The following is a 16,029-nucleotide window of genomic DNA, read 5'->3' as shown; positions in this document are numbered from 1 at the left end:
AAAGAATACAGCAGAAGTAATGGTACACAAATTCATAGCCTTTTGTTCAAGAGGCCTTGAACACTTTTGCTTTCTCTCTAAGAATCTCAGACTCTGCTGTGTGAACAAGCCCAAGCTACTCTGTTGGAGATGAGAGATCACACAGACCACAGGCAGTAAACGTGAGAGAACCCAGTCAAGATCAGACAAGCTATTCTGCAGCTGACCACAGATGCATGAGGCAGCATAGCTTTGACCAGAAGAAGCCCTCAGCCAAGCCTAGCCTAAACTGATGACCTACAGAATCCTGAGCTAAATAGTTATCACTGGTTTAAACCACAATATCTTGTGATGATTTGTCACTCACACAGATATGTATGCCTAGAAAAAAGCAACACTGAGAAAATCCATTACTAAAATGTTAGTAATGTATAACTCTGGGTAATGGGATTTATTTAGTACTTCTTTATGTGTTTCTCTGTATTTTTCATTGATTATATATTTAATAATTCCTGAAATACTAAATATAAAAAACTAAGTCCTTCCAATTTTTAAAAATTCCTTAAATATCAGCTAATCCATGTATAGTCAGAACTATTCAACTGATATGCTAAAAACAAAAACAAAAACCAGCAACCAAATGAGTTAGGAAGAAAACATCATCTCCAACATTTATTCTTCAGTTCAGTAATCATGATGTAAGAAAGACTTGAGAGAATGAACACTTTGTAAAGTGAAATGATAAAAAATTGGTCATAAAATTTCATCTGACTTACCTACATCTCATATTTAAGGCAAATGTGATATAAGAAAAAAATTGCACTTTTACTTTGTTTTTAACAATCACCACTGATTCCAAAGACATGTTGTTTCAATCAAATAAATAATTTCATTCTCAGGTTTGGGGCTGTATTAAGAAAAAAACTAATCAAGTCTTTTTGGAATTCATTACTATACCTGTTCTTCCCATCATACTAAGCCACCTCTAAGGGACAGCACTAATAATAAGATCCAACTGTTTAAATGTAGAAGAGTCTTCTCTCCACTGATACCATGCTGCCTTCAATCAGGTGTGAACTTGGAAATTACACAGGCCCTTGTAAGAAAACTCTCTAGCTTTCCTAAGACTACCAATGTTGAAATAAACAGGCAAATTTCAAACAAAAGACAGCTAACTACCAATGATTACAACCTGAAGAAGGAGGAAAGTACGTTCCTAATATCTGGACTGCTTCATCAAAGGCACAACAACATCCAAAAGGTTGACTTTAAAAAATTGAAAGCTAGCATTGAGAAAATCCAATGAAAAAAAAATCATCATTCCTCGCCTGATGAGCATTCTACAGCAGTGAACTCTGAGCCAAAATGCCAAGAACAAGCTGTCAATCAATGCCAGGAGGAAAAGCAGTACTAGGATGGCATGGGGTTTAAAAAAATGGCATTTAAATAAGAAATGACTAACAGCTCACTACAAATAAGGCACATTCCTAGGTGCTAAGAATAAAAATAAAAAAATGAGAGAGTCCCTTCTCTCAAATAGCTCACATACTAGTAAGAGAGACAGACATGGCTGACCATAATGCAAGGTATTAAGAGAGCTCAGATCAGGGAAGGAAGAGGAGGCCCTCCAGATAAGAAAATGCAGGTAAAGATCTGAACCAGGCCAGAGGTTGCCAGGAAGTACACATGCACCACCCCAGGAAGGCTGTTGGAATATGTGCCAGGGACCTCTCTGGCTACTCTGCGAAGCCCTACTTAGAACTATGTTTTCAAATGCATAAAATAAACACAGAAGATTACAAACAAACAATTATATTTACAAAATAAACTTGTTTTTCTTTTTTTTCTTTTTCTTTTTTGGTTCCCTGACCAGGAAGAAAAAATAAATATGCTTTTAAAATAATGCATTAAATAATAATATCCAAAGGTAGGTCTAACAACTATTAATATCCTGATTATAGAGTTGTTGATGAGCATAAATAATATTTTTAAAATTTCTGTTAAAATGGTAATAGTAGACAGAGTTACAAAAACTGTTAATGCAATCTCTGCCTACGCTCAAAATTGAGAGAACTGTTAAATTTGTGCTAGAATTAATGAAAGAAAATAATATTTTTTCCCATTTTCTAAGACACAAATTTTTCTTCATAATAATTAAAAAGATTTTATCACCTGGAATATTTAATGACACAGTAGCCAATCTTTTAACAGTAAACTTATGAAAATGGCAACAATACTATTTTTTTTTTTTTTTTTTTTGAGACAGAGTCTCGTTCTGTCGCCCAAACTGGAATGCAGTGGCCGGATCTCAGCTCACTGCAAGCTCCGCCTCCTGGGTTTACGCCATTCTCCTGCCTCAGCCTCCCGAGTAGCTGGGACTACAGGCGCCCGCCACCTCGCCTGGCTAGTTTTTTGTATTTTTTAGTAGAGATGGGGTTTCACCGGGTTAGCCAAGATGGTCTCGATCTCTTGACCTCGTGATCCGCCCGTCTTGGCCTCCCAAAGTGCTGGGATTACAGGCTTGAGCCACCGCGCCCAGCCAACAATAATATTTATATAATGGTGCTTATATATACCGTCACTAAAAAGACACAGTAATGAAAGGAAACTCAACGAAGGCACCTTATGAAGGGTTAAGTTATGGAGGCTAAAATTGGTAATTTTTTGGTGGCCTAACCTGACACAGGAATCTAACTTAAATATTCAAGTGGACATGCGTACTACATTCTTAAATATCATTTCTCCCCACTGAGTTTTTGACAGAGACCAGAGAGAGAACAGTTAATCTCTAGGGCAAGAGCACAGAGAGAAGGGCTTTTGTGAGGTAGAATGAGGGAAGATTCTCTGCTTTGGCCGTATAGGTACTCTCTTATCAGACCTGGCAAGGGTGACCTGTGTTTACATCTGGAAGGAGGGTCACCCGACATTTAGCAAGATGAGTCATGGGCGGAGATGTCATCTTGGGAAAATCCCCAACTGGGTTCTCTATCTACATATGATGTTAATAAAGGGCGTAAATCCAAATCCAATAATGTATGTAGAAACCCACAGCGCCAGCAAGGCTGAACAGGTGAAGAAACCAAACTAAGTAACTTAGTCAATGTACAGGCCAAACAGCACATTTCCATTTGTATGCAATGACCCTTTCACCATCTCAACCTTGTTATTTCTCCTTAATTTCTATGAATTAATAACCTGTGAAATATTATTATTGTATTTTTCAAAGTGTCCATCTGATAAAAATTTCTACAAGGATTGGAATAAATAAATCAATACAAACTATTCTTCTTTTACCAGAGGTATGCAGCAGGAGTCACTCATCTAAACTTGCCTTGTCATAGTGAGAGCTTTCTTTGTAAATTACAAGAGCTATGTAAAAATCCTCTACCCAGAAAAACCTAAATCCCTGCGACTTCGTGAACAAATAATTGCTCTTACAGCACAAACACACATACAACTCAACAAAACGTCACAAGTATTTAATTTTCCATATATCTGTTTGTTCACGTGTGCTTTTATTTCTCATGGGTTTTTAATTACAAACATATAATACAGTGGGAAATGGTGGTAAGCAGATTCCCAGCAGATTTAAGGTCTTATTCACTTTAATGTCTGTAGAAGCACAAACAGGCTGCATTAGATGCTGAGAAAAACTAATTTTTTTCCATCTGAATCGTGAGCTCACCTTGGAGGTAGTGGCCCTGTTTGGTAAGTGAAGAGTACTGGGAAGAGAGAACCATCTTTAGATATAGCAGAATCTTTGCCTCACTGTGTTAATGTGGCAACTTCTCAACAGGAACGCACCACCTGCTTGCTACGTATTCTAAATAGTAAGCAACTTAATTCATCACGAGCAGAGACGAGAGTTCACATTAGTTTGACTGGTGGAGCTCGGCCACTGCTAAGCTAAAACCTGGCATGAGCTTCACCTACAGTCACATGTGATTTCACGACTGTTGCTAGAGAATCAGTGAGTCCCCAGATGCTAGGCCCCAGAAGCTCCGCCTTGGGCTTTTTTATTTCAGGAGTTCTTCAGGCTTCTTGGGTGCCAATAATATAATTTAGGAAGAGCAATAGATTCCCACAATCCCAGTCATTAACAGCAGTGTGTGTGTGTGTGTGTGTGTGTGTAGAAATTAACAAGATGATTCTAAAGTTTATATGAAAATGTGAAGAACCTAAAATACTCAAAGCAATGTTGAAAAAAGTTGGAGGAATTACAATTTGGAAAGAATAAAAGGGGAAGGAAAAGTATTTACTCAACAATAAGATAATTTTCCTTTAAATGACTTCTGATGGGACACTTTCAAACGAGAGAAGCAAGGAACACAGGGTATCCCTCAATGGTAACTCCTGCCTGTAACGATTTCTGACTCTCAAATACAGTTGGTGAATGGGTTAAACACACCTAAAACAGATGCAAATATTTTGTTATTGAACAAGGTAACCCAAAGTAAAACAGACTAATTAAATAGTTTAACAGATTTTCCGTACCACCAAGAAGGAAGTCCAGGTAAATCATAATACCATGTAAACAAATCCAAGTCATAGTCTCACATTAGAAAAATGACTACTAAAACAGCACAATCTAAATGAAATGCCATGTGCTCTGATTCTGACAACCTGAACATTCTGTAACTTTTGAAGACTGTTGAACCTCTCTGAAATTCAATTTCATAATCTGTCAAATGGGTATAATCATAATATGTACCATACACAAGTTTACTATGAACATCAAATGAGATAATGTACTATGTGTAACTATAAAACACACTATACAAATGTTAGCAGGAGACAAAATTAGAGAGGAAGAGGTAATCGTACCTATAAAGACATACTGCTTACATGAGGAGAGAATGACAGAGAAAGAGAAAACACAAACTTCCTAGGTTTCTCTGGACTTCAGAAGAAGCAACTAAAGGTAGAGTGAAAGGAAAGTCAGCCAAAAGCTTTCTACTGGCCATCACATCCACAGCAGGAGCGCATATTCTGTCTATCTTGCCAATGTTACTCAAAAAGGATAAATCCACAAAGTGTTTAAAGTCCAGTATTAATCAGCAAACTAAATCCATCTGTCACATTGTCTAGTGTTAATTGAGTGGACCCATGTACCCAGCACTGTGCATGAAAGAGAGGTATGTTATGGGGTTCACGTGGGGGCAGGATGGGAAAGAACTGGGATGCTCTAACGGTAACTGCATCCTTCCTAGTTTCTTGCCTGCGGCCCTCCTGTTCTCGATCACCTAAGGTCCACGTAATCTTAGGTGGTCCACATTACCTCAATTAAAGTTACTTTCTCAGATGCAGTAAGGACACTGCTCTGTTCTCCAAATATGTAATAAAGATGAAAATTTAAGGTATAATTAAAAGTTGTGGAATGTAAGGATTTCACCAAATTTTGTATTTTCTTCTAATTCCTGAGAAATGTATGGGGAAAGGTGAACAAACTTAACTAAAAGGCCCACTCAAGGAGGGACAAACAAAACGGAAAATAACTCATAAAGGTATCTGATGCTTACAAAGAAGAAAGTTTCACTTCTCCCTGCCTCCTGCTCCAACCAAAAGCTTCCGAGTGCCAGGTCTGCCCAGTTATGGTTGAGAGAGAAACCAAAATGATATTTCAGAGTATCATTCCAGAAGAAACAGGAATTTCTTACATTTCTTCAGACATTATAATTTCACTGACCCACTACACCAGCATAGGATGAGAAGACAAGAAAGGACATGTGACACTTCAAGGTGAAAAGATGCCAACTTCTGACTGGCAATGGTCAAGAAACTGCCCGTTTTCCCTGGAAAGAAAAGAGGTATTGACTTGCATGTGAGAAATGTGCACAGCCCAGGGATGCTCCAATATTCCATGGAAGGATATGACAAAGAAGATAACGCATTCCTCTGGAATCACTGGCTTCCTGCCAAGAGGCTTCAGGAGGCCTTTTGAGCTAATCCTGAGTTTTGCGTATCATATTTGTTGAAAGTGGGCACACAATCAAGACTTGGAGGGTAGCCTTTTAGTTAGAAATATTGGAAGTTATTTCATTTAATTGCCTTTTCTATTGCTTGTAGTTAATAGTCTTAAAAATATTAAACTTTCATTACATTTTGTCAGTATCTAAGGATTTCATTATGACTATGGCATCTAATTACTGTTTTCTACGTGAAGGAATTGAATATCCTGCCTCTTATGCATTACAAGATGTTGGAATGTCAAATACCCTTTGCTGTTGTGTGTCTGTTGACACATTCCATTTATATTTTTCTACTGTATCTATGATGCTTGACTCTAATACCAATATTAAAATATGAGATTAATGTCACTACTTAATTTTCTTAACAAGCTATCAGACAATTCTGTATGCCTTAATTATTTTTTTAAAAAAGTACAAATTGCTGCAAAGCTTAAAATTTCCTGGGAACTGAGAAATATTAATTCCATGCAAAAGCAAGAAAGCATTTTACATGAAAGTACACCTTATCTAGGGAAAAGAAAAAAACCCAAATAGGTGGTCCTTGGAATGGAAGAGTTCATTTTCCTCAGTAAGTTGGCCTTTGAAGTTGTCAAGTATCAAGTGTCCCATGTAAATATTTCTTTTTTGTTTTGTTTTGTTTTGTTTTTTTGAGATGGGGGTCTTGCTCTGTCACCCAGGCTGTATTTCAGTGCAGTGGCGCAATGTTGGCTTACTGCAGTCTTTACCTCCTGGGCTCACGTGATCCTACAGCCTGAGCCTCCCACGTAGCTGGGACCATAGGCGTACACCACCACGCCCAGCTAATTTTAGTATTTTTGGTAGAGATGGGTTTTTGTCATGTTGCCCAGGCTGATATCGCCTCAGCCTCCCAAAGGGCTGGGACTACAGGTGAAAGCCATTGCACCTAGCCCCATGTAAGTATTTCTTAATGCAGTTGCCCCCACAGTGGGATCTAGGTCGGCTAAGGGGCTCCCGGGTTCCACAGTGTACTCTGTGGTGGAAATGACAGAGCCAAGTAGAAAACACAGCACTGACAAGTTTCACCTAAGAATTCTGATGAGTCTGCTTTTGTGATAAAAACCAAACACCTACACCAAAATGCCTTTGTCTTGAATTTTTTAAAAATCAGGGTCAATTTGCAGTTTTATAAGGACAGAATAAAAAATTTAGGTAAATATTTTTCCTGAAACCACATTATTACACACAGAACTAAAGCCATATTTTGAGAGACAGGAAAGCTATTAAGTTTTACTAATGAAAATGCTAATATATTGATGTGATTATTCATAACTAAATAGGTGCTAATTCCCTTCATTCCAATTAAGTTTAAAACGTTATCAATTGTTACTAATTTCTCAATGTACCCACATATATATCAGAACAGAAAAAATTTTGTGTTTTTGTCCCTGAGGGTGACAAGACTCAGGAACATGAATTCCTAGCTCACATGCACAATGTCAGCTATTTCCAAAATAAAGAAGAGTAGCATAGCTGCAGAAAGATTTTTCAGTGCTTCCTATGTTTCAGTATGTTTCAGATGTTAACTACTATGAACCAGGCCTAAAGGATCTGTCCCCAGAAAACAGAATTTAAGGAATAGTATGGTAGCAGCCCCTCTCCTCTGAATATGTTTTATATCAAATATTACGAAATGACTGGTACTAAACCAGTTTTAACCTAAAAAATAGCAATTTCATATGTTCATCCTGGGACCCATTTGGCCTCACATCAGTATTTATCAGGGCTTTAAGATACGGGTAAGTCTCTCAACAAGACTTCAGCATGGTTCTAAGTGGCAAGCAGTAAAGAAGCAGAGCAGGAACCAGAATGCAGGACTGCCTGGAGTCGATTGTTTTGACTACACCACACTCCCAGATGCTGGCAACTCCTGATGCTCTCCAGCACGAGCCTTCATGAATCCAGAATTCTGAGAAGTACCAGTCCTCTGAAGCTCATTTCCCAGACTTTGAAGATTCATCAACATAATAGGAGCTCATCAAATGCTCAGGAAATTATTTTTCATTAGTACCAAGAATAGCCTAGAGTTCAACCATTTTTAGAGTAATTTTTCCAAAATCACGTTAAACTCCCTTGCCTTCTTTCATAGAGTATGTTGAGGCTGTTGTGAGCATGGGGGTTTACAGCGGCTCTCCTTAAGCCCTTGCTCTATCAACAGAAAGAACAGAGAGAGAAGCACAGTACTCACTGACCCAGCCCTTCCTATGGAAACGGCTAAAGATCAGCAGTGGGAAAACAAATTCGGGGGTACTGAATAGGGTTTAAAAATGTTTAATGGGATATATTTAAATTTCCTAGCAAAATTAAGAAAAATTTTATCTTCTCTGGCTTCACCTGATAATGTGAATAAGAGAAAGATAGGTTCTGAATGTAAATATTCTAAAAGGTCTACGCTAAATATGCCTCCTCCCAGGCAAATCTAACCTTCACTTCCTATCATTGGGATAAGTGGAGAGAGAGCTCAACAAAACCCTTCTATTGATAGAAAGGTGAGAGATTTCTTTTTAAAAATGTGTGTTAGATTTAGGAATATTGATCAGATTCAGGTCTGAATCACTGTAGTGTTTTTTAAGTCCTTGCTAAGAATTCTCTTTACTCCATACCTTTGCTTTGGTCAGAAATCTCTCTTTGTCAATAATAACACTGCAAATTCAGCAGACCATTTGTTTAAAAACTTACGTAGAAGAAAAAAATCATATACAAAAACTAGATGATTATGTGCAAGTCTGAGAAAAAAAAGAGTATAGCTGGTCAAAACAAACTTTGTTAAACAGAATTTTAGTTTGCAATATCCAAATTGTTAAAGGAAAAACAATTCTATCATCAGCAAAACACAAAGACACCCAGGATCTTAGAGACACAGATGAGAGTTTACGGAAATGACACCATTCAGATCACTGTGAGATGAGTGTTAGCTAAACTCTGGTTCACTTTATGAAAAGGAGAAAGCAGAAACTAAAATAAAACAGTAACAAGCCATGGAAGGGAGCTCCAGATGAAGTGAGGGAAAATAAAAAGGAAATTGAAAGGACAGATTCAACCTATAGCTACATTTGATGTATCAGCCCTGTGGGGGCCAGGGCAAGCTCACTGGCATTAGATGGGCACACTGAAAGTGACAGTAGGCAAAATTCCTACTCATCATCAGTTATAATTAACTGGTTGTCCCTTGGGGTCTTCTCTCTCCCTTCTCCACTATCTCTGATTTACCAAGGCCTCTAATTCCACCTCCAAAGTGTCCCCATAATCAAGACCCTTCTCCTCATCCTGGGACACGGCCATGGTGGAAATCCAGGTCTCTGTTTCTTCTCACCCGCTCTGGAGCATCAGTTTCCTGCCTCTAATCAATCCCTTCTACTCTCTAATCCACTCCCACTTGGCCTCAAGATTGAGCTTCCTAATACTGCCCACACATAAACCTTGCATGGGACCATCCACTGTAGAATAAAGCAGAACTCCCCTAAATTTGCCTGAAGCAGTGGCAAAGGAGTCCAAGGAATTCCCTTGGGGAACATGGAGGAAGGAAAGTCTCAAGATTAATGCCTGAATGGGAAACTCTTTTTTCTTTTTAATCTTCCCTACTTTGAGGAACTCTTGAAACAAGATAAATAATAGCCTCTCCTGCCTGGTCTCAGCATGATCCACTTTGTGCATGTGGGCGCATGTGAGAGACAGCTATTGGGTAACGCGTTTGCACCCCACCAAGGGGTGAACTGAGTACCTGTGGGTCTTGCTCCCAGGAGGCCTCCCCAAAACAATCTTCTCCTCACCATGACCCATCTCCTCTAGAAAGGATAATCCTTCCTGTCCCTCACCTCGTCCCTAAAAACGGATCCTTGTTTAGCCAAGAATGTTTCCCTAATTTGAAGATGGGAGAAGATTTTTTAAATTTTAATTCAGGGACATATAAAAAGGGGGTTTCACTTTTTATGAAAGACAGTCTTCAATCTCTGATCACCCAATCTACTTCACCAGCTCCACCCTCCCACTCACCACTCCATCCTGACTCCCCCTAAACCTGACATGTCTTAGACCCACTGACGTTGAACTCTTCAGCCTTCCTCAGATACACCAGGCCTTTGAGGAAGTTTGTGCACACACTATTCCCTGTGCTTAGAACACCCTGGACTCTGAGTCACAGATTGCCTGGCTTTGTACCCTAGCTCTTCCACCTACTACCTGTGTAATATACAGCAAGTTATATAAATTTAAACTCTGTTTCCGTTTCCTCATCTGTTAAAAAAAAAATAAAAAGGTAATAGTACAGGTTGCACATCTCTCATCCAAAATGCTTGGGAGCAGAAGTATTTCAGAATTTTTCAAATTTTAGAGTGTCTGCATTATACTTACTGATTTAGTTTCCCAAATCTTAAATTGTGGATTCTGAAATGCTTAAATGAGCATTTCCTTTGTGTGTCATGTTGGTATTCAAAAAGTTTCAGATTTTGGAGCATTTTGGATTTGGATGCTCAACCTATACCTACCATGAATGGGGCACTGAAGATTAAATAAGTTAGTATCTGAAAAGCCTTTAGAACGCATTGTATTAAATAAATGTGTCCCACCATTGTCTCATCAAAAAAAAATATATATATATATGTTTGCTTGAAACAGTTGTGTGAATGAGGTCTGGTCAGCAAGAATGAAGTCAGATGGAGAAGTTTAAAGAAAAAAAGTTACGTTTACTTCCAGGATGCTTCACGGTCCCTACATATATCGAACTGAACAGTTTTAAGGCAGTCTAACTAAAGTTCTCCGTAACTAACTTTTGTGCTAAGCCATATTTTTTATATCTGGCTAAACAAGTGCCGGGATAAGAAAGGGAAAGCAAGCAGTATAGTTGCCATATTTAGTTATCAGTTTCTCTCCAATACTGAAAGTGAAAAGCAGCTGTATTTTCCTTGGTTTCACGTCAGTTTAAAAATCTTGGGACGAGGTCAGTTTCTGAGATTTCTACCCCACTCTCATCCCTTCTTCAATAGGTTTAAAATATTTTCAAATGTGGGAAACTGTCTTCAAAGGAACTGTAAACTTTCCTCTTAAAGAAGGAGACCTGAAAAGCAAAGGTCCCCTGTGGAAGAGCATGTGCACATAATCAGGCTCTGGATCCAAGCACACAGAGGACGAGAAGGTGGTAGGCCCAACCTATACCTCACTCCCACCCGCTAAACCATGCAAACCCAGGAAGAGTTAAGAGAATTTTAGAAAAACAGGTCCAAATCTTTAGGCATCACTTAGGAAAGAAGAAATTGCATTAATAAGCCCTCAAGTTAGAACAATGTAAAAATGAATTTATTAAAGCCAGGTAAATTGGACATATCAACATGAACCCTGAACCATTTGAAAAAAATACTATTCATCTGCTCTGTCACTAAAGTGGCTCTAGTACTAAATTAGCCAGCACTCAAATGAAACAAAACATGGTAATGTGCACCTTTCATGGCAAATTTGTTCTCTAGTAGAGCTCCCATAAAACAGAACCAGGGCTCTTTGATGAATCACTGATTCCAAGTTTGGTACAATAGAAACCAAGATAACTCCGGCATTTCTTGCTGAGAAAAAACAAAGGTAGTTTCAAAGACATCTACAAGTGTGGATTAGTCCATTCTCATGCTGCTATAAAGAACCTCTGGAGACTAGGTAATTTACAAAGGAAAGAGGTTTAATTGCCTCACAGTTCCACATGGCTGGGGAGGCCTCAGGCAGAAGGCACCTCCCCACAGGACAGCAGGAAAGAGAATGAGTGCTGAGTGAAAGGGAAAGCCCTTTATGAAGCCATCAGATCTTGTGAGACAAACTGCCACCATGATCCAATTACCTCTACCTGGACTGCGATTGACACATGAGGGTTATAATTCAAGATGAGATTTTGGGTGGGGACACAGTCAAACCATTTAAAAGTGGTTTAAAATTAGAAATAAAGTGTCACCTAGAAGAGGCTCCAAAAGGCCCAAGTGGAGCAAGAACATCAAGAAGAAAATTTTGGTCAACTGGTATGAAATGGGCTCATAAAAGGCTACAAACCATGATGATGTTTAAAAGAGTCAAGTAATATTAAGTAAAGCTAAGCAAAGTCCTAACCACGGATATAAATTAGCTGAATGCTGCTTAATTACAAAAACACAATTATCTGACAACCCGTCTTACATCCAAGGGGCACAATATAGTGAAATGCATATATGGTGAAATGTAATTCTGGCCTTCCAACCAAAAATCCTGTTGGAACGAATTGGATTGAAATGTATAAACCAGAATCAGGGGTAGGCTCTGGAGGAAAACAGACTTTCTAAAAATTCTAGAAAGTTGGAGAGAGATATCATTCAGGTACCCATCTGGGAACAGAACTACTTCCTTCCCCTAGTTGATTATATAGTATTGCTGACCTTGATTTTGGTTTAAGAACTAGGGCATCTTCATGTTTAGAAAAATTTTATTAAAACGAGAAGCATGGATACTCAGTTTTCCTGAATGAGACACAAGTATAAAAGCCTATAGTATAGCAAAAATACAGGTTTAGTTTCAGATCTGGCAACAGCCTACACATATACAAAACTGCATATGGCCATTAGGGAAATAGGACCCAGGGGGAAGTTTTTTTATTATAGGCTGCATTCACTTCTACCCTATTTGCTGAATCCACTTGTGCTACAATTCTGCATCCTTGGCTAATTAAAAGGGAATGTTACAGTGGGAGTGAGTGTTTTGGAGTCTCTCCCTATCAATCCATAATCAACCTGAAATACTGCTTGGCCTTTTATAATTAATGAATTCACATAAAAGTATACTGATTCTTATTTTTTCATTAAGTATTTTCTCAATAACAGACACTAAAAGCATAATATGCTCTACAACACAATACAGGATAGGAACTACTATTCTAGGGTATAGAATTTGGAAGCCTCAAACATCCATCTTTCCATATTAATGAGGCCTAGAATGTTTCACTGTTGTTAGCAATGAGAGGTAGCCCACTACATCATCACCCCAAGATTAGTTATATAGTCATAGGTTAACCCACAGAGCTCTTGCTTTGAGCCCTTCAGCAGATTCTGTGTATTGTGGTGTCCTCTCCTGTCCTAAGCCCCAGCCTCATGATGACAGGAAGGAGTTGCAGTAAAACTGGCCTAAAGACCCAGAGGCTGGAAAAAGCATTCAGGCTGGGTGCGGTGGCTCATGCCTGTAATCTCAGCACTTTGTGAGGCCAAGGCAGTCAGATCGCTCAAGTCCAAATGTTCAAGACCAGCCTGGGCAACATGGTAAAACCCAGTATCTACAAATAATACAAAAATTAGCCAGACATGGGGGCGCACACCTGCAGTCCCAGCTACTCGGGAAGCAAAGGTGGGAGGATCACTTGAGCCCAGGAAGCAGAGGGTTGCAGTGAGTTGAGATCACGCCACTGCACTCCAGCCTGGGCAACAGAGTAAGACCCTGTCCCAAAAATATAAAAAACAAAAAAGCATTCAGTAAGTGCTGAGCAAGGACTCAGCTGTATCACTGAGATGAGTGTTAGAAGACACATGAGAGAGAGACAGACGGTGGAATAACAAGATCCTAGATGAGTTTCTAGAATGGGAGGTGCCAGTACAGAAGCCACCCTACCCACCCTGCTTTCCATTATGCACACAAAAAACACTGCTCTGAATAAGGCGCATATGTGAAATACCTAACACACCTGACATAAAAGATGCTCAATAAACACTAGTTCTTGTTCTCCTCCACTAATCCCATTCCCTAGCATCAGATAATTATTTTAACAAATTTATACCAAGCTGCTCCTATGGATAGCCAAGTGCTAGCTGATAGAAATAAAAAGACAATGACAACAACAAATACTGTCCTGACATAGCTACAATAATACTAAAGGAAAAATACACAAAATCAGATAAATTAACTAATGCAGTGTTTTCTCTATAAAAGTTCTTCCTCTCTTTTAAATAGGTATCTGTCTCCATGTTAATAGCCACGACTTCTAAGGTTTCTAAAACTATGAATACAACTTAAATGTCATACTTTTCTGGAGGAAAGAATATTAAGAAAAAACACTATGTACCTCATATACGATGTATAAAGAGGCCATGTTCATTGCAGTGAATTAAATATGCAGATCATTCTAACCTAATATGAAAGTTTACTAAGTAACTTGCCAGGAAAAAACATTGCATGCCATCTTCTCACCTCTGTTTTTCAGGCATCCCTTCCACTGGGCATCTGTCTAGTTTACTCAAGTGTGAGATGGCCGGTGGGGTGCTATATTTTGCAGAAGTATATGGTTTACAGGTAGCTGACTATCTGCTTTGAAGAAAAAATACATTTCCAAGGCTTTCAGTTTCATAACTACTATGTATTATGTTGTCTTTTCCTTACAAACATCTGTGCAACATTCAGATAATTGGGTTAGGAATATATCCAAGTGGAATCTTTGGAAATATAGCCAGAAAATAGGTTATAATGAATCATGCAAAAGGTGGTGAAGTGGACAGCGTGACGACACACATTGACAGATGAGCACACACTCATGTGCACACATGAAGGAGACCTTACATCTGAAACACAGCAGTGACATTCAAAAACGGTGTTTGACAAAAACGCTGGCAAACACATGCTAAAATTTAGGTTGAAATAACAGGGATCAGCTGTATACTTCCTGTGACATACTCTTTTCCATCTTTAAGAATTTTTACCCTATTTTTTTCAAACACTGCCTATTCTAATTATAAACTCTGCTTGCTGCTTGATGGAATAATGTGTTAATAAATCAGATGAATTTTATACAATTATTCAAAATAATTTTACATCCAAAGCTCAATAAACAATGAATAAGCTCATATACTTAAAATAATTAGCTGGGCACAGTGGATCATGCCTATAATCCCGATACTTCGGGAGGCTGAGGCTAAAGGATCTCTTGAGCTCAAGAGTTTGAGACCAGCCTGCACAACATGAGAACTATTTTAAAAATATATTAATTAAAAAATAATAATTTATGACACTAATGGAATAGTAGAATTTTCCTTAAAATGGTCCTTTTGGATGCTTTATAGCAAATAATTGGGAGAAATAAAAAATAAGGGACTCAAAAACCCTAAAGTGAGTAAAAATGGAGATTCTACTGAAGCAACAGTAGGTTTATACTTCATTTCACCTAAATTGTACAGGCATCCTCCACTATTCTGTAAAACAACTGGGCCAGGCTGCCAAGTTGGCCTGAACTTTATTTTATAGTTTTCACTGCTATGATTTGGCAATTGCCCATTACTTTCAAATAATCAATGCATGGTTGAGAATACAGACAAACTACAGTTTCTGCTCTAAGAAGCATATCTCTTAGCATTCACAGTTGACACAAAGAGAGATATTTGAGTGAATCTGAACTTTTCTATGCTTGATAAGGAAAGAACATTTAAAGCAATAGGGGCAAATCACAATGTTCTTAACCAAAGTTGCCAGATTCTATAAATTCCTTCTGCTTAGTTCCCAAACACTTTGGGGAGGAATCCACACTTGGAGTCTCATGGAAGAAGAATGGATAAGAAATAGCTACTAGAAATATACTTCAGAAATAGAGTGCTAATAGTGCTTCTCCCAGAAAATGTAGCAAAGGCAATTTATGAACACGAAAATTTTTTCGTCATCAGGAAAAGCTGCCTCATGTAATGTTGTAAATTACATGATGTCTTCCCCAGTCTTTACAAAGTGTACCAAGCTGAAAGCGGATCTGTAGGAGATAGTAGTTTCTAAATCACCTCAAAGTCAAATATTTTCTTTTTCATCATCATTTAGGAAACACATTAGTAACCTAAACCTGAATGAACCACACACCAGAGTTAAGAGGAATGAGTCCTGATTAAACACCTGGATCTCTTTAATAGCAACTTCAATATAATCATCAGTAACCACAGGGCTTTGGAAAATTAAAATGGTAATGCATGATCCCAAGCAAAGCTTCAGATGAACACCTCCAGCGCCATCTGAGGTTTGGAATTCACCAAATAATAGAGTATGAGCTAAAAAGGCATTTACATTCCAGCACCTGCCACTCATTATCTGCATCTATTTGGGC

The 16,029-nt window shown here is 38.4% G+C and overlaps 1 protein-coding gene across 9 annotated transcripts in view; it reads right to left on the bottom strand.

Annotated features, from left to right (window-relative positions):
- The window catches only part of LOC105489137 (lysine demethylase 4C), a 416,176-nt gene that overhangs the window by 52,981 nt on the left and 347,166 nt on the right, over positions 1-16,029 (bottom strand). The window lies entirely within an intron of this gene.

Source organism: Macaca nemestrina, chromosome 14 (genome assembly GCF_043159975.1).
Source record: "Macaca nemestrina isolate mMacNem1 chromosome 14, mMacNem.hap1, whole genome shotgun sequence".
Lineage (NCBI taxonomy): Eukaryota > Metazoa > Chordata > Mammalia > Primates > Cercopithecidae > Macaca > Macaca nemestrina.
The sequence above is the reverse complement of the archived record's forward strand: the minus strand, read 5'-3'. Positions and strand labels throughout refer to the sequence as shown.